This window comes from Apodemus sylvaticus, chromosome 20, assembly GCF_947179515.1.
Source record: "Apodemus sylvaticus chromosome 20, mApoSyl1.1, whole genome shotgun sequence".
NCBI classification, from domain to species: Eukaryota; Metazoa; Chordata; class Mammalia; order Rodentia; family Muridae; genus Apodemus; species Apodemus sylvaticus.
The window spans coordinates 31,221,457-31,241,245 of NC_067491.1; positions in this window are offsets into that span (position 1 = coordinate 31,221,457).

A 19,789-nucleotide genomic window follows, 5' to 3' on the forward strand; every position below is an offset into this window, starting at 1 on the left:
TGGTCTCAGATGAAAAGCTCAGATAAGAAGATAGTTAAGTTTGAGGAACCACAGAGAATGTCAGCAGGTGGGTCCTTGGGGAAAAAAAAAAGAAATTTACATTTGAATTAATGCTGGGCTTTGGGCTGCCTCAGTAGAAGCTAGTAAGGAAGCTTGTAAGGAGGCCTGTAAGGAAGTTTTTTGCCTTACAGGCCTCAACTAGGGAGTGTTTGGCTAAAAGGACATTCCTTACATTCTTATCCCGGTGTGGTTTAAAATGCAGTTCAAAACATTGAAAGGTCAATGAGACTATATAGAAGTTATAAAGGCATTAACATTTGGCCTGTCCACCCCATACAAAATTCATAGGGTGTTTTTTGCTTTACATGCTGACAATTATAAAAGCATTTGCTTCTAACTTTAAAGAAGCAATAAAGCAATTTCATTAGAACGTTTTTCCTCAAGGAATGGCTAATAGCCTTACCTTAGGTGAGAAAAGATATTTTGTCTCTATCTCAATACAAGAAGCTAGGATCTAAGATTTTTCAGTGTATAATGTTCATGAAATGTTTGTTACAGGCCTTTTCTCCTAACTATGGACTTTTAGAATTTTTACGTAAATAATTTTTAAAGGTTGTTAGGATATATTATTTGGCTTTATCTTATATCTCTATTTTCAAGGTAGAAAACATTTGTTCCTTGTTTCAAACAGCAATCAAATTGGTTATTACAAAACATTGATGGTTGATTTATTACATGGCAAGCCATTTTTAGGCAAAATTAATAAATGTTATCTAAAAGATAAATTGTTAAAAATATGCCTCTATACATATTTTTATTGTTATAGATTTATACATGCAGCCTATAAAAATACATCTACTATGGGAGTAAAGCTCATATAATTAGATCACATGTTTATTCTTTTGAGTGTCCCCTTGCTTCAGCACAGATAATTGAATTGGGTGCTGTAGCTGTTCTTTTTAAAATGTTAAAAATCAAACTTGATTTATATATTAATAATATATATATATATAGCTCATGGCTTACAATTGCTTGAAATTGTTTCTTTTTTAATGCTACTAATTCTTAACTTTTACAATTATTTATACAAATGCAATTTAAAAAATTAATCAAAATATACATATGACCATTGACAGCTTTTCAAGCTTTTTAGTGATAACCGTTTTTACATATGTTATTTTTTATACTGAGTGTTCCAAATCAGATTAAGACAAATATTATAACTGATTATTATAGTCACTAATTTGAGATGTTTTATTAATAATTTAATATTAGTCATATTACTGAGATTTCTAATAATTCACAGAGGCAAGATATTATGGAACAGGCCCATAGAACTTTACAATATTTTTATAATAAAAGAAGGGAGAATCACATCTCTATATACCACAAAAATTTAAAAATTTTAATGCCTGGGAACTCTAAGTGTAGAGAAGAGGCATGTTTGTGTTCTTTCTACAGGATGCTGAAGGAACATGCTAGCTGCCAGAGTATGCTGATGCTGAGACTTCTCCCTGGCTCTCCACCTTGCTCCCTAGCCTTTTGGGGCTTCTCCTGGGTCTTTTGTTGCTTTTGTCATTTGGCCCCTGGGCTTTTAGCAGATTAACCAGTTTTGTTAAATCACAGATTGATTCTGCCTTGACAGAGGCGGAGGTAGCAAGCATCAGCCTTCAGTTCTCCACCCTTGCTGCAGGCACAGAGCTTTCTTGGTTCCATAAGCTGTAGAAACATCAATGCCAGGGAGGGTGACCTCTGGCTCCTAATAGTGGCTGAGGGCCATAAGCTGTGGAGTAGCCAATGTGGTGGTGCCACAATATTGTGGTGCCACAAGCCAGATGCACACTGCCTATTGGCTGCAGGGTGACTCCATGATGGGATTATTGTGAGCCCGCTACCTGGATGCCCGTCACACCCACCAAGGGCCTGATTAAGCCATTGGAGTGGGATGCGATGCCAGGAGTGGATGCAACTTACATAGCCTAAGGCAAAGGCCCTGCCCTACTAGGATCTAAAAAGGCCTAGTTACTGCGGTGCTGGACTAGGGGGCAAAACCACATGGCCTAAAACAGGCTCTCCACCGACCCTCTTTCCATAGCCACTCCCCAACTTAAGAAAGAAAAAAGGAGGAGATGTGGGAAGCTGTCCTGAGATATTCAGATTTAATGCTCACTCATGGCCCTAAGGTGGTGGCTGCTAAAATATGAGAACAATTAACTAGAGCCTTCCCCATGAGCTGTCCGTGTGAGAAGAGTGCGAGTTCCTGAGTTCCTGAGTTCCTGCCCTAACTGCAGAATGTTCCTGCTGGCGTTAACTCCGGGTGTCCCCACTGGATGACCTCCTCGCTTCCTGCTTCGATCACTAGGGGTGTCTCTGCCCTTCCCTCCTTTGTTCTTGTGTGAAGGTCAATTCCTTCTCTGTAAGTCTTAAAACTCGTTTACCTCCCTGACATTAAATGAGGCTTTGACACAACCCAGACTGACTCTGACTTTCTTAGCGTGCTTGGTCCCCTTTCTCTCTTCCCCCCATTTTTGACCCACAGGTAGTGCCTCTTCGAGACCCTGGAATAACTGGACCTGCTGGATGGGTCAAACACTGGTCCTACCAGGCAAGACACATCAGTGTGCCTCTTTCTTCCAGAAGCGCATCATGACTAAAGAGCAAGCTGGTAGGAGAAACAGAAAAGGTTGTGCCATCTTTAACAAAAAATAAAGCATACCCTATGTAAGAGCTGCCCTGATTAGTTTTTCCTTCAGTTTGACATGGCCTAGAGTCATCTGACAGGACAGCCTTGATTGTGGCATTGTATAGATCAGGTTGGCCCATGAGCCTTACTATGGGGAACAGACAACATTCCTTTGTCTGGGGCAGGGAGGGTGGTCTTGAATGATATACTAAAAGTTAGCTGAGCATTAGATGGTCTCTAAGCTGGCAAGAAATCTCTTCCATGACTCTTGAATACATGATTCTTTAGCTGTGAGGTGAGTTTCTTGGTTGTAGGTAATATTGGGTCAAATAGCACACAGGTATGCCTTTGAATTACTGCCTTGATTTCATTGCATGATGGACTGGAACGTGAACTTGTAAACTAAAATGAACTTTTGCTTGAAGTTGCTTTTTGTTAGAGTATTTTATTCACAGCAACAGAAGAGAAGCAAACCCAAGCGATCTTGATGGGGGCATTGCCTTAGAATTATCTATCTAGAAAAGTGCTGAAAACATTGATGATTGTTTTATAAATTTTGAATCAATGGCATTACTCTAAAATAAGTTTTTGAGTGTTGGTTGTAATTTGAAAGCTTCTGTGTGGGAATCTAGTGTGCAGGTAATGTGGTTAAACATTGGTTGAGGCAAAGAAAAGAGATGGATTTTCCCAGGCAGAGCACTGCTTGAAAAGCCCGGTTGGAATGGTCATTTCATAACTCCCCTCTTTCCAGTGTCACCTTATGTTTATCTGACTTAGATTTTCTAGTACATAAATGGTACCAGGTTTTGGGTGACGAGCCAACAGGATATGCGGATGGATACCATTTATACTGGCCTTCATAACCCATTGGGAAAAATAATTCTGACCCAAATGCTCAGCTTGGAAAAAATCAGAACATTATGCAATGGTAGAAAGTAATAGAATACATAAAAATACAAATATTATAGTGATCGAAAATTGTCATTTTCATAATAAATATGTTACCAGCAAAAATCTTTGATGTACACATTTATTTTCATCTGTCACAGAAAAGGAATGTATACATTATCAAACACAACTTGTTATTCAGTGTTGTGTAGTCTGTAGGATTGTTCTAGATAGAAGTTTTTCAGTGAAGTCATAAATGAGAAACACATCATAACAGAGAATCAGAATGTTCCAAGCACATGTGTCTATGATCTGGAGCAAGTCCTGGGAAAGTTTAAAAAAAATAAAAAACAACAACAACAAAAACACTACAGTTGGATTGTCAAGATGCTTAGATTAAAGATCTGGAAAGTATTAGCAGATGAAGGAATGAACAAGAGCAGTTGTGTATAGTATTCTGCTAGTAATGGGCACAGCTCACTTCTCTTAGATATTATGTGGTAGTTCTAGTACACAACTGTCTGTCACATTGTCCCATTAGATCTTTTACTTGTTAGTGTACATCATCTAGGCAGATGCATGCTCAGTGGAAACACCTTGCCTCATGTCACTAGCCTGACTTCTATATCAATGAACAAAATCTTCAGCAATTACAATAGGATTCATAGAAAACCTGGGTTTGTATTCAGGATCTGCTTTGACATGCTGGGTAAACATGAACATCTTGGCTAAACTCAGTATCAGCTTCATAAACTGTGAAAGAAAATTAATAAAAATTAAAATTAATTAAAATAAAAATTAATTAAAATTAAAAGTGTACTGCCATGTCACTTGTCAAGTTTACTGGGAGAAGGAATATACTGTTAAACTCGTTGTGGTATCTCATGCCTGTAATCCAAGTGGTTGTGAATGGTGAGACAGGATGTTTCTAAGTTAGAGGTAAACCAGGGATTCAATGTGAATTTCAGGTCAGCCTGTAATACATAGCAAAATCCTATCCCAGAACTATACCTATCTCTCTCTAGTTGGTGTTTTTGAATACATTTGTTGCAGAACATCAGAATTCTATGAGATTCAAGGTTATCATCATTGCTGAGTACCAACATCACAAAGTCCCTTTTGAAAAAATGTCATGAGAGAATAGCCACCGAGTCAGATGTAAGCCATTATAAGCAAAGTATCAGACAGCATTGTGATTTCTCCTGGTTGCTATCAAGTTTCACTTGAGCACCATTAATTCTGACCTAGATGTTTGACTTGGGCTGCTTACGTCTTGTCAAGTTTATTCTCAACATTAGAAAGTTGGTGGTGTTGGGATTCTTCAACGAATTAGAAAGAGCAATTATCAAAGTCATCTGGAATAACAAAAAAACCCAGGATAGCTAAAACTATTCTCAGCAACAAAAGGAAATCTGGGGGAATCAGTATCCCTGACCTCAAGCAATACTACAGAGGAATAGTGTTAAAAACTGCATGGTATTGGTACAGTGACAGGCAGGAGGATCAATGGAACAGGATTGAAGATCCAGAAATGAACCCACACACCTATGGTCACTTGATCCTCGACAAAGGGGCTGAAAACATCCAATGGAAAAAAGATAGCCTTTTCAACAAATGGTGCTGGTTCAACTGGAGGTCAGCATGCAGAAGAATGCGAATTGATCCATCGTTGTCTCCTTGTACTAAGCTCAAATTTAAATGGATCAAGGACCTCCACATAAAGCCAGACACTCTGAAGCTAATAGAAAAGAAACTGGGGAAGACCCTTGAGAACATCGGTACAGGGAGAAAGTTTCTGAACAGAACAACAATAGCGTATACTCTAAGATCAAAAGTTGACAAATGGGACCTGATAAAATTACAAAGTTTCTATATGGCAAAGGACACCATCAAAAGGACAAATCGGCAACCAACAAATTGGGAAAAGATCTTCACCAATCCTACATCAGATAAAGGGCTAATACCCAATATATATAAAGAACTCAAGAAGTTAGACTCCAGAAAACCAAACAACTCTATTAAAAAATGGGGTACAGAGTTAAACAAAGAATTCTCACCTGAAGAACTTCAGATGGCAGAGGAACATCTTAAAAAATGCTCAACTTCATTAGTCATCAGGGAAATGCAAATCAAAACAACCCTGAGATTTCATCTTACACCAGTCAGAATGGCTAAGATTAAAAATTCAGGAGACAGCAGGTGTTGGTGAGGATGTGGAGAAAGAGGAACACTCCTCCACTGCTGGTGGGGTTGTAAATTGGTACAACCACTCTGGAAATCAGTCTGGTGATTCCTCCGAAAACTGGGCACCTCACTTCCAAAAGATCCTGCTACACCACTCCTGGGCATATACCCAGAGGATTCCCCACCATGTAATAAGGATACATGCTCTACTATGTTCATAGCAGCCCTATTTATAATTGACAGATGCTGGAAAGAACCCAGGTATCCCTCAACAGAAGAGTGGATGCAAAAAATGTAGTATATCTACACAATGGAGTACTATTCAGCCATTAGAAACAATGAATTCATGAAATTCTTAGGCAAATGGATGGAGCTAGAGAATATCATACTAAGTGAGGTAACCCAGACTCAAAAGGTGAATCATGGTATGCACTCACTAATAAGTGGATATTAACCTAGAAAATTGAAATACCCAAAACATAATCCACACATCAAATGAGGTACAAGAAGAAAGGAGGAGTGGCCCCTTGTTCTGGAAAGACTCAGTGAAGCAGTATTTGGCAAAACCAGAACTGGGAAGTGGGAAGGGGCAGGTGGGAGGACAGGGGGAGAGAAGGGGGCTTATGTGACTTTCGGGGAGTGGGGGTCTAGAAAAGGGGAAATCATTTGAAATATAAATAAAAAATATATCGAATAAAAAAAAAAAGAAAGAAAGAAAGTTGGTGGTTGACTGTTGGCAACAGGTCAGAACTCCAATGTAGGCCATGGAATTCCTTGAGCATCCTCAGAGAGTAAGAGCATCTACAACCACTGCAAGAGACCAGGTCAAAAATGGTGTTGATATTTATAAGATAGCTTTAGGGAAGAAGTATCCTCACTCTGATTTTGAAGCTATTCTAAACAGAAGACACTGCACAAGCACAAGTTCTAAAAGGTGAAGATCACTGAAACTTGTCTCAAAGACTAGCTGTCACCCTTAACTACTTACATTTTTCTATAAATCAACTTATTGTTATATATCAAATGGAGTTTCATAGGGAAATGGAATGCGGTTCTATTACATCTGCTCAAAATAAGACAGACCTGGATGTACTATCGAAGTGTGGAGTGATTCCAGGACAAGAAGATACAAACAGGAAATAGGAAACAAGACTACAACAACAAAAACCTAGAAAGCAAAAATGCGTCAAAGAGAATACACATCATCATATGCATTATTTTAGAGTGAAAAGTCTATCTCATAGAGAGCTCAAAAGTGGCTCAGGAATAAGGATGTTACAGTTCACTGGGCTTCTCATTGAGGATAATTGTAAATTAAACCATTAGCTCAAAACTCAGTGGCATGTGGAAGAAATTATTGATCAAGAGACTGTATAGGTCCATTGCTTTGGGCTGTATTTTAGGAAAGAATGATAGCAAAATCCTGCCAGAATCACTTCTCAGTCTCTCTGGCTTGCTGCCCCCTGGCTTTTGACTTATTAGAGGTATTGGCTGGAGACTGAAGAAACCAGGGTAATGACTATCTTTCTTTCATTCCTTTCCCTCCAAATGTGGACCATCCAGACACACACATGCTCAAAGTCTTACTGCTAAGTCTTAGTCTTGCGATACTGATAAAAATAAATCCCCAGTACTTATAATAATAAAGACTGTGTTGGTATAAATTTGAATCTAAGATCAGTTGTTTATAAGCTGAAGAAAATGGAGCATCTTGGCTAAAGCGTGCATACCAATTTTCTCCAACATGAAATAAAAATTAATTAAAAAGCCCTGCCAAGTTTGAAGTTGACTGGGGGAAGGACTATAATGTTGAGGTGACCATAGTGACATAACCCTCATGACACATAAATTGTGAAGCTGAGGCAGGAGGGCTGTCAGTTAGGGGCCCCCAACAGTGTGAATGCCAGACTAGCTCAATGGCCTTCTCTTCCCCTCTTCTCGTCCCTCCCCCCATCTTCCTCTCCCCTCCCTCCTCTGCCCTCCTCTCCTCTCTTCTTCCTCTTTCCATTCCTGAGACAGGACTTTAGTGCATACCGTAAATTACATATAATCTCAGCACAGTCTTCCTGAGACCTGGAATCCTGGGTTTATAACACTACAGCCCTGTTCACTTTATTTCCATACCTTTTCTAATACCAGTCTCAGCAATAGCTGTTGCTTTCTTGTGTGCTTTTTTGTTTCTTTTCTTTTTGACTTTTTTTTTTTTTTTTTTTTGAGATAGAATAGCATCACATAGACCAAGCTGGCCTTAAACTTACAAAGATCCACCTGCCTCACCTTTCTTAGAACTGGTACCTGTCAATCATGTTTTGTCTCTTGGGCTTCTTTCTCCCCTAGCCCCTTACCTCCCCCACCCCCCGCCGGGTTTCTTTTTGTAGCCCCCAATCATGTTTTGTCTCTTGGGCTTCTTCCTCCCCTAGCCCCTTACCTCCCCTCACCCCCCGCCGGGTTTCTTTGTGTAGCCCTGGTTGTCCTGGAACTCACTTCGTAGACCAGGCTGGCCTTGAACTCAGAAATCTGCCTGCTTCTGCCTCCCAAGTGATGGGATTAAAGGCATGTACCACCACTGCCCTGCTGTCTCTTGGGTTTCTAGCTTCTCCTGTTTTCCAAGAACCTCACCATTTCCAAGAGAAATTCTACTCTTCCAGAACAAACATGGGCTTTCCCTTCCATATGACTGATAACCATAAAGAACATATCCAGGGGTGGCCCCAATTTCTGCTCAGACACAGCCTCCAATGTCTAATCTAACTAAAACGTGACTAGTTAGTAAGTGATCCATAAAGAATCTAGTTAACAAAATCAGAACAACCTTAGAGGTTAATCACAAATGTGTGAGATTGTAGACATACTGGAGAAAAGGAACGAGAAGTAAAGGACCACACAGAGATAAGGATAAGTTACCTATGATATAGCAAAGCAAGTTTCTAAAGGTATTAGAAAAAGAAAGAACATTTTTGCTCATTGGCTGGGATGGCGCACACAGAGCAAGGTATTTTTAATGAGAGTTTGACAGACAGTGATATTCTGAAACTTTAAAGATGGGATAATGATATTTTCCAGTTCCAACCATTTGCCTAAGAATTTCATGAATCCATTGTTTTTAATTGCTGAATAGTATTCCATTGTGTAAATATACCACATTTTCTGTATCCATTACTCCATTGAGGGACATCTGGGTTCTTTCCAGCTTCTGGCTATTATAAATAAGGCTGCTATGAACATACTGGAGCATGTGTCTTTATTGCATGCTGGGGAATCCTCTAGGTATATGCCCAGGTGTGGAATAACAGGGTCCTCTGGAAGTGTCATGCTCAGTTTTCTCAGGAACCGCCAGACTGATTTCCAGAGTGGCTGTACCAGATTGAAATCCCACCAGCAGTGGAGTTCCTCTTTCTCCACATCCTCAACAATACTTACTGTCTCCTGAGTTTTTAATCTTAGCCATTCTGACTGGTGTGAGGTGAAATCTCAGGGTTGTTTTGATTTGTATTTCCTAAATGAGGTAACCCAATCACAAAAGAATACACATGTAATGCAGTCACTGATAAGTGGATATTAGCCTAGAAATTCTGAATTCCCAAGATACAATTCACATATCCCAAGAAAAAGGAAGGAGAGACCCCTGGTCCTGGAAAGGCTTGATGCAGCAATGTAGGGGATTATCAGGATAGAGAAGTGGGAGGGGGCTGACTGGGGAGCAGGCAGAGGGAAGAGGGCTTATGGGACTTATGGGGAGGAGGGAACCGGAAAGGGGAAATCATTTGGAATGTAAACAAAGAATATAGAAAAAAAAAGATGGGATAATGATATGCCAGATGTAAAAAAGGGAGATGAGACTCTTTGGTAGACATAAAGAGAAGTTCTTGTAACAAACGTCTGCTTTGACTAGAATACTGGAAGAAGAAAAAAACGTAGAGTAGCAAATTGTGTGCAAAAATCTGAGTAGTTCTGGGAAGATTTTCAGAGCCACAGTTCCTATTTTTCCACAGGTGTGGCTTATAATTAGAAATAAGATTTCAGGTGCATGTGCAGCATTGTGATAGCACATTCAGATATGCCTAATTATATGCTTGGCCAAACATGTGGGTAAGGGTTTGTGCAACAGTCCGGAAGATACAGTCTTCTTATTATAGTATAAAGTAGCCACAAAACTGCCCATTTCTTTGTATCAGTCAACTGGGAAACAAAGGGCTTGATTTAAGTGTTCCCAAGCACTTCAGAGGACAAAGCACAGCATTCAAAACCATTCCAACCATCTCATCGCCAACATCTCTCAAAATATGAACTTCTAAGCATGAGAGTGTGTGAGATTTTTGAAAATTACTCAGTGAGAGTTTTTCCTTACCACTGTCCGGGTACGGCTCAGTAGGACTCAGCACTTATTTAGCCTGTTCAAAAAAAAAAAAAAGTCCATGTTAAAATGTGGCTCCTAGCACGGGTTAATGGATCTTCAAACTGGAATGTCTTTCCAAACTAGTCCAGCTGCTCTGAGTAAATAGACCGGATTCCCAGATGCCAGGCCCTGTGACAGAGCTCTGGCACCAGCTGACTTCGCTGTTCATTATTCTATTGTCTCACAGCACACCCAGAAAACAAAGCCCCATAGATCTCTGCTCCTTTTCCTGGCTCGTGTAGGAGTAAGGACCCCAAAGGGCAGTTCTTGGAAGGAGTCCACCTGTGGGCAGGGACTTCTAATTGAAATCTCAAACACACTCCAGAGCTCTGGAATGCCACTTTCGGAGGCTATTGTTATCCTTCCCTCGGGCACATCTCTGCGCTGACTTGTAAGGAAGAGAAGCCATTCCATACATGCTGCAGCTGAGTAACCACGGCTACGCTGGGACATTAACAAATGGCGCCTTTGGGAGAGCAGACATTGACCGTGTTTGTGACTATGGATGCTTGCTGAGGGCCCATCCATTTCAATTAGTGAGATTCAGTTTCAGCTTGGCTCTCTTTCTGGGTCCGTTTTTATGTTAAAATAACACCCTATAAAAATGAACCTGAAAAACGGTTTACACTCTTCATTTGTGGTGGGAATGGGCTATCTAGGAAATGTTATTTAGGACAAGCATTTTATTTTTCTGATTTTCTTAGACCAATGTTTTCATTGTAAGAGATTTTTTATTTGATTCTTAACCTTTTGTGCAAAGAGAGCGGACAAAAGGATCACATCAATTGTGCCTGTGAAGAATGAAAAGAAAACCTATTTGGATGTTATTTATTTGAACTGTAATTAAAGTCCTGTATTGTACTTGTATCGGCTACAAATTTTCTATTGCTGGGATAAAAATCCATGACCAAAGTGACTTACATGAGGAGGGGTTACTGTTCCAGGGGGATAAGAAAGAATCCATCGCAGCAGGGAGGCACGGCAAGGCAGGAGAGAGAGGGAGAGAGAGAGAGAGAGAGAGAGAGAGAGAGAGAGAGAGCAGCTGCAGTGACAAGCTGAAAGCTCTCATCTTAAAAGGGAAATCCACAAGTCAGAGAGAGTAAACTGGGAATAGAACACAGCTTCAAAATCTTCAAGCCCTCCCCCAGCAATGATATACATCTTCTAGCAAGGCCACTCCTCCTAAACTTGCCCACACATCATCACCAACTGAAGATCAAGCCATCTAACATGTGAGCCTGTGGAGCCATTCTCATTATGGTCACTACAATTATCCCTGGGAAATAAACATATTTTTCTATGAAACAAAGGGACCATGGGCAGAAAATAAGAGAGAATTGATGAGACGTTTTAAATTCTTACTCTGATTTACCCAAAGGATTTTATTTGATTATCACAATATTTGGCTTTGCAAATAATATGCGAAAGTTAACATGCTAGACATGGGTCCTGCTGTCATGGAGTCCAAGATTTCTCAAGTCCAGGCCATAAGGATATTGTGACATTTTGATCACGGCTCAGGTCCCTCTCTCCATTAGTTTTCACACATGATACTAAATCTGTCAGCATCTGAGTACAACATACATATATTCTTATATAACAAACATACCTTTTTTGTTAAACTTTCCCCACAAAACAAGGGAATAAGTGTAGCCTTGTGCAAAGCATTCCATTTCAAAATAATGGGAATACACAAGCATGCAGGGTAGGATGTGTCTAGCTACTAAACCAAGCCCTCTTGAAGTCTAGGTAAATTTGTTTTGTGAATAGAGAGAAGAAAATTGTGCTTTGCTTAGAGTTTTAAGTTAAAAACTTTAAAACCTATAGCATAGATTCTCTCTCTCTCTCTCTCTCTCTCTCTCTCTCTTCTTTCTCCCTGCCCTTTCTGTGATATTCTAAGATATGTCAATAAATTGCTTCAGAATGTGTAATTTTTCAAAGTACTTTTTGTTTGTTTGTTTTTTTGAGACAGGATTTCTCTGTGTAGCCCCGGCTGTCCTGGAACTCACTGTGTAGAAGATCAGGCTGGCCTTGAACTCAGAAATATGCCTGCCTCTGCCTCCCAAGTGCTAGGATTAAAGGCATGCGCCACCATTGCCCGGCTCAAAGCACCTTCAACATGAGTAACACGATGTAAAAAATTGTTGGAAACAATTCATGGCAGTCTTATAAGGCTTCTAGTTATTGTTGCAGTCTGGAAGAAAATACATGTTGCAGTTGGAGAGGTGGCCTGTTGATCTTACAGAGGACCCAGGTTGGATTCTCCTGGTGGCGTACAACCATCCGTAACTGCAGTTCCATGGCATCCCATGCCTTCTGCTGACCTCCCCCGGTACCAGGCACACACATGATGCACATAATTAAATACATGTGACCTAAACACCCATACAAATGAATTAAAATAAATACTGTATTTAAAATTACAACTTGATTCTTATTTAAAACCTGTCAATTCTCTCTTATGATATTGCTCTCTCATGTTATCCTTCTATCTTAGTATAAGTATCATTATTTGCTTGTTTTTCTTGTTATTGGGATTTTTGACTAAAATGTGTACACTGTCTCAGCATTTTTGAAACATTAAAAATGTTTCATAACAGGAAACTTTAGGAAATATCTTCTTTTTTTTTGGCAATTCTTGGAGTTGAATCTAGGGCTTGTGGCATGCCGAGGCTCCTCCCATGCCCTTGACAAAACATGAAGAATTTCCTATTATCCAGAAGTAACAATTATTAATATTGAAATGTGAGTTAGTTTCTGTATCTTTATGTGTGGTGCAGAGAGATGAAAAGATGAAGTTATTATTTCTAAATGAATTCCATATGCACAAATCTCCGGTCCCTGAAAGCAGATAGTAAGATGATGTTTGAGATGGAAGATATTTAAAAAGAGTGAATGCATTTGAAGATACATGGGAGGAAACTTCACTGAGCAGAGGAAGATAGCAAACTTCATACAGACCCAGAGAAAGTCCTGACCAACCCATCAGGAAGCTCTGGGACTGGTTTGGGTGCTTGGGTCTTTGACTCCCATTTCATGACATTATACAAACTTCCCACAGAAAGTCTGTGATATAGAAAAGGAGCCTCCATGTATCTGTTTGCAATTATCACTTATGTTAGACGACAACACTGTCAGTTGGACTCAGCATTGGAAAGACAACAATAGCTCTTATTGTCCATTTTCTATACCTTATAGATTAAAGAACCATCTCACAAAGGTAAAGTAACTCTTCCATGCATATCTTGTGGCAGAATGAACGCAAGACCACCCCTTAATCACAGTATAATTGATATATTGCAAAATACAAAGGGTTTCTTGGTTATTTTTCTATCACTGTGATAAAAATACCATGTCCAAGGCAACTTACAGGAGAAAGGGTTTATTCGGGACTTGAAGAAGTTTAGAGTCGCTTACCATCATTGCAAGCAGCATGGCAGTAGGTAGGCAGGCATGGAGCTGGAGCTGGAGCTAGGAGCTCATATCTGGAGAAACAACAGCAAGGCAGAGAGAGTTACCTTGGAATGGAGCATAATTTAGAAACTTCAAAGCCTTTCCTCACTGACACACCTCCTCCAACACGGCCACTACTCTCAATCCTTCCAAAAACAGTTCTACTACCTGCTGCTCAAATATATGAGCCTATGGGGGTAATTCTCATTTAATCCCTAGTAAAGTGGTATTATAAGAATACTATTAAAGAGGTCAATGTTAAACTGTACCCCAAATCTTAACCATATAAATTTTCCCTAAATATATGGTGTTTCAGAGTTGATCATTAAGAGTTTATAATCCACACTTCTAATGAGGTACAAGAAGAACGGAGGAGTGGCCCCTGGTTCTGGAAAGACTCAGTGTAGCAGTATAGGGCAAAACCAGAACAGGGAAGTGGGAAGGGGTGGATGGGAGAACAGGGGGAGGGAAGGGGGCTTATGTGACTTTCGGGGAGTGGGGGGCCAGAAAAGGGGAAATCATTTGAAATGTAAATAAAAAGTATATCGAATAAAAAATTGTTTTTCAACTATATAAAAAAAAAAGAGTTTCTAGTCATGATCTGCATAGATGATCACAAAGAACCAGCATACCTTAAGTATGATCTGACACAAAAGAGAACCTGCTGCATGGTACAGGATTAGCAACATCTAAGCTCTATCAAAATCCACTTTTACATGTAGTACTTCATTTTCAGTAGGAAGATTATTGTTGGGAATCCTTAGAAAGCTACTGAGAAGTTTGAATTTATCTTCTGGTCTTTGTTCTGTCACTAGCTTTGAGAAAGTTAAACTTCTGGGTAAAATACCCAGTAATCTTTTTGTTGTCATTACTGTTTGAGGCAGGGGTTTGCTACATACAGTAGGTTAGTCTTGCACTCTTAATCCTTCTTTAGCCTCTTGAATGCTAAGATTACAGGTGTGCACCACCAGGCCCAGCCAAAACTAACAATATTGTTTATGTGTCATTTCTCATTATGTTTATAAAGTCTATGTGTGCTGAAGTAAATGTGTGATGAGGGTCTAAGATACAGTGCACTGGAATTTTAGGGTTGGGGTAGTATGAACACTTAACTCCTCCTTTAAATAGCACTGCCACTCTGAACTCCTTGAAGAACATAGAGGATCTAAGGCCTGTGTCTCTCTAAAAGTCTTGGAGATTTTTATAAGAGCAGCATTCTCAGAACTGGGTTAAATATGGTCCTTACCTTGGTCCTATTTTACATGAAAATGTTTCAAAACCCTTATCTAGTATCTGATCCCTCTCATCACCATGGTAACCAAAGGTATTTTCAGAGAAACTCGCCAATCACCAATATCTTCTCAGCTAATTCTGAAGCATAGGAATTTAGAAGCACTGACATCTGACACAACCCATGAGCTGCATACATCTTTATGCCAGTGTATATTTAGTCTGAGTTTAGTTCCGTGTGTCAAAAACCCAATCCACATCAGTTTAAGACAAGGAGGAAAAAATATGGTGGCTTCTGGGGGAGCACTTTGAGGAGTGAAGATGGCTTTGTTTGTAGACTATTTATACATGACAATATCTATACAAAACTACTGTGGCTTTATTTTTCTTACCTTCCTCCTGGATGACCTCAATCTCATTGAACTCTGTCTTCCAAATGTGTATCAGCAACTTTGTACATGAACCTGATTATAATTAGAAATCCCAGAAGAGCCAGGTGGTGGTGGTGCATGCCTGTAATCCTAGCACTTAGGAGGCAGAGGCAGGCAGATTTCTGAGTTCAAGGCCAGCCTGGTCTACAGAGTGAGTTCCAGGACAGCCAAGACTACACAGAGAAACCCTGTCTTGAAAAACCAAAAAAAAAAAAAAAAAGAAAAAAGAAAAAAGAAAGAAAGAAAGAAAGAAATCCCAGAAGAGGGAATGATCTCTTTCTAAAACACAAAACCTTCCAGGAGCCAGCCTGGCTGGAATAGTTTGAAGCAGGACACAACTATAGACATAGAGATAGTTTTAAAGACTGATGGTCTCTGGTGTTCTAGCTCTCTAACTATACTGAATGTTTGCTGATAACTTCTTTAAAAATCCTAAAAACTTTCTTGCTTATTCTATGATTAAAACCACTAGCTTGGATGATTAACACCTGTTGCCTAGCAGCAGGGAATTAAGTAAAAAATGTATTGCTTTCACTCCCTTCTCTGTCCAGGCAACCAGAAGCCTCTCTGGCTAGGCTGGTTAACTCTTTTTAAACTAGAGAGGAAGGCAAGGCAAGGAATTAAAATGCTTTATATAGGCAAATGTGCATAGACACATATACATTTATACATGCATTTATATTTTCATTCACATTCTCAGTTGCACATTAACACATTCACAAAAGACAAATACATTAGTTTATGTGACAGAGAAATCACGGTCAGTTTTCAAATAGAATTACGGTGCAAACCTTGGCATTTGGACTCTCTCGCTTTCTTTCTCTCTCTCCTGTAACTCATCTATAATTTCATTGTATTAACTTCAATCAATTACCAAAACAGAATCTTATGAACTCTAACAGGCAAAACATCATCCTAATCTCTAAGTCAAGAGAGGTGGTACTTTGACTAGATTGGAATTATAGTCTCATCTTGAGAGCTGGGGATTGAAGTCATCCTTGTTCAAATCACTCAACAATGCTCTGACATGAAAGAAAGATAGGAAGAATTAGCTCCTAAGAAGTTAACTTAAGAGAGGCTCTATAGAAGGATATTTTTCATAGTTCTCATGGTGTAGCATCCAGAACATGGCAGAAAGATCAAGGAATACTTGGGTATAAAATAACTAGCTACTGAGGAACATGAGCCATTGCCCACACTAAAAGGGCAGAGCAACACTCTTGAAATGATGGTTTTTAACTGTTCTCATTTTTTACTTGAAATCTATTTCCTTTTTTTCTATAAAATCAGTTTTATCAGTTTATTCAGTTACCATCCCACAAATTCAGTTATGATGTCTCTCAATAAGAATTCACTGGATCCTGTGCTTCATTCTTGTCTCTAGGTAACATGTCATTCACAGCTGTCCATTTGCTTATTCCCATTTCAGATTATCAGTCCTCTTGTTGTTGATTACCTATCATCTCTCCCCTACCTTCTTCTCCTTGTGGGAGCATGAATTGTTCTTCTTTTAGGAATCTATTCATTTTGTCTCACTCCTAAGTCAGAAAACCTTACAATTTAGGCTTCAGGCAAGAATAGTCTCAGAGAAAAAAAAATTTGCTTCCTTTTCATGTATACAAAGTATAGAAGTGAAAAAATGACATAGAGAAATTTTGTTATAGGCAGGAAAGAAGGTAAGAACCTTATGTGGCACAGCGGGTGACTTTGAAGACAGGAGTGTGATAAAGTTGCCTGGCAAGATGTAAGAAGCAACTGTGTAAGAAGAAGATGCAGGGTATCTTCCTGATAAATAAGTAGACCACTCACAGATATGCCATGAGATCCCAGATGAGGTCACACATATGAAAGCATGATAGAGAAGGAAATATAGTATATATTTTCTTCTTTCAGTATATACGTATGTTAAGTATTTGTTAGCTTTTACCAAAATAAATTATCAGTTGGATGGTATTATTTCTTGCTTTTTGGAATTAATAAACTCATCAGTAAGCTAATGATGAACTAAGTACAAAAATATTCTAATTTGTAAACATCTTTGCTCTGAAAGTTGCTTCACAGATGGAAATCCATTAAGAAATTTTAAAAGAATATCTATGTTCATAATAATCCATTTTCAATGATTTTTTTCAACTTTTGTGTACATAAGTATCACTAGAAGAATTTTAAATATAAATTTGTTGTATTCTGTAGCTGCCTGCAGCTACTGCAAACTGGGTTACTGGAAGAGAAGCTGAGGGATGGATGGGAAAGGGGAGAAAAGAAGGAGGCCAAGATGATAGTTTACCAACTTATTGGTGGTCAGACCATTTAACAGTTTGGGCAAGCTCCTCCCCCCAGACTCCAGGCTGAGTTCCTGGGAAGTCATCTGGCAGTCCTTGGCTCCACTGCTCAGGCAGCTGGGTGGGTCACCTGCTTAATTCAGGAATTCATAGACCTGGAAGAACAATGAACTTAACCTTCACTCTGAGTGCTCCACCCTAGGTGGAGCAGGATCCTGACTAGCATGGAATCTAAGATCAACAAAGGCTAGGAGAAGGTCACCTTGACCAATGTCAAGTATACTCTGAGCACTCGACCCTAGGATTAAAATTCCTGCTCTAACCTACTTCCCTATTATGCCCTAACATCAGATCCCTGCCCAAAGCCCTTGTTCTTGGCCAATGTCAAGTTCCTACCATGTGGCATGACACCCCAATATGGCTCTGTACATAAATTGTCAAGCTTTGGCCCTAGAGATTTTGGTTCATGAGGTTGTGTTCCAGATCTTGCAGGTTTGTTATGTTGCATAGTATGCTATGATTCTGATCTTGGACTAGAAACACAAGTCCGTATAGAAGGTGAGACTCAGCACTTGCCATTCTCCATGTTCTCTATCCTGGAGCTGAACATGCAGATCATCATTTCTAACAATTTTAATCCTGATGTTGAGGAATCAAAACTTCTCTACTATATCACTGAAGTTTTATGTATTAGTCTGTTTGTAGAAATAGGATATTGTCCTGAGTAATAATCAAGAGAGTCTCAGTGGCACACTGTACTTATAAAAGAGTCAGAAAATACCAACCAGCAAGGCTAAAAGCCCCCGGCATCACATTTAAATGGCCAGATGACAGTAGGCTTCTGCTAACTGATTACATTTTATAACCACAATGTAATAAGAAAGCTAATCTTTGAAAGAATGCCTAAATTCCTCTATAGTAATGGCTTAGATTTGATAAAGAGTAGAGATAATGGCATGTTTTACACATAAGAGCATATGATATATGTGATGCTTAGAATCTGAAGCGGGAACACTCCCTTATGATTTAAGAATCTAAGAGGAGAGCTGCAACTATGATGAATGAGCCATTGTTATAAACTTAGACTAGTTACTCAGTCATTTCTCTAATGTCTCTGGGTGAAATGTAGCCAGACTCTGGGAGCTTTGATAGCTTAATTTTAGATCTCAGAACTCACAAAGGTGATGCATACTCTCTTTGGTGAGGTAGTAGTGAAAAGTAGAAATTAGACAGATAGAAGGGGAAGAGAATGGACTAATTCATTCTAAAGATTCTTTTGTTTTTTTTAGCAGAAATAAAAAATGCCATTATATATATTAATAGACTAATGATGTCTAATTTACATGTATATTGTCTAATTTTAAAACTGGGTTAAGCATACATATAAAACTTTAAAATTAATTATAGTCAAAACTTTCTAAATCCTTTTGTTTAACTTTTTGGAATACATAGTGTCTTATGTATAGCCAGTCTTCTGCAACAATAACTCAGGAGAACTCTGTGTTCCTGTTTAATTATGAGTGTGATAGCTAACCTTGATTGTCAACTTGATGGAATTTAGAATTTCTCTGAAAATGTATTTCTAGGTGCCATTAAGAGGGTAGATTACAGGAGTCTTAGATCAACAAATAGGAGCAAGATCAGTAGCATTCACAAGACTTGAGTTCCTGACCTTGGCTGCATCACACTTCCCTGAAAGGATGAATTGTATCTTAAAACTGTGAGACAAAACAGGTTCCACCAAGCTTCTTGACAAGTATTTTATCACAGCAATGAGAAAAATAACTAGATGTACCCATTTTCTATATCCTTTCCTGACCCTACTCTGCAGTTTTGGTGTCTACCACTTACTATCAACTTTTATGAGATTCATATATTTGAGACCATGTACCTTTTTTGCTTATGTCTGACTCATTTCACCCAATTTCTCTCTCTCTCTCTCTCTCTCTCTCTCTCTCTCTCTCTCTCTCTCTCTCTCTCTCTCTCATCTATCTATCTATCTATCTATCTATCTATCCATCCATCTATCTACGATCTACTATCTATCTACTATCTATCTATCTATGTATCTATCTATCTATCTGTCTGTCTATCTATCTATCTATCTATCTATCTATCTATCTATCTATCTATCTCTACTCATGGACAAGGATGTAACTCAACAACTCCTGCAGCGCCATGTCTCTGCCGTGCTTTCTATCAAGGTGATAATAGACTAAACCCTTGAAACTTAAGCAAGCTC